At 41.6% G+C, this 586-nt stretch overlaps 1 protein-coding gene across 1 annotated transcript in view; it reads left to right on the top strand.

Annotated features, from left to right (window-relative positions):
* The window catches only part of LOC106879367 (cysteine-rich venom protein), a 49,630-nt gene that overhangs the window by 844 nt on the left and 48,200 nt on the right, over nt 1-586 (top strand). The window lies entirely within an intron of this gene.

Here is a 586-nt window from a genome sequence, read left to right as displayed (position 1 = left end):
TTCAGTCTTTCGACTGCGGCCATGCTGGAGCACCGCCTTTAGTCGAACAAATCGACCTCAGGACTTATTCTTTGGAAGAATAGTACTTATGCGATCGGTCTCTATTTGCCGAACCGCTAAGTTATGCGGATGTAAACACACCACCATCGATTGACAAGCGATGTTGGGGGGACAAACACAGACACATAAACATATGAACACACATACATATAAATATACATATATACGAGGGGCTTATTTCTGTTTCCGTCAACCAAATCCACTCACAAGGCTTTGGTCGGCCCGAGGCTATAGTAGATGACACTTGCCCAAGGAGCCACGCAGTGGAAATGAACCCGGAATCATGTGGTTCGTACGCAAGCTATTTACCACACAGCCACTCTTGCGCCTATTCATACATACATACATACATACTTATACAACTATACGCATGAGAATACATACATAAATACATCCAAAAATCCAGGTGATGTTTTTTGAATTTATGTTAGAAACCGGCTTTTTCTCTATTGGCAAGAAATCTTGAAATAAAACTAAATAATCACACACACACAAACACACACACACACACACACACACACACACA

This window comes from Octopus bimaculoides, chromosome 1 (assembly GCF_001194135.2).
Source record: "Octopus bimaculoides isolate UCB-OBI-ISO-001 chromosome 1, ASM119413v2, whole genome shotgun sequence".
Lineage (NCBI taxonomy): Eukaryota > Metazoa > Mollusca > Cephalopoda > Octopoda > Octopodidae > Octopus > Octopus bimaculoides.
This window is presented reverse-complemented; position numbering and strand designations above follow the sequence as displayed.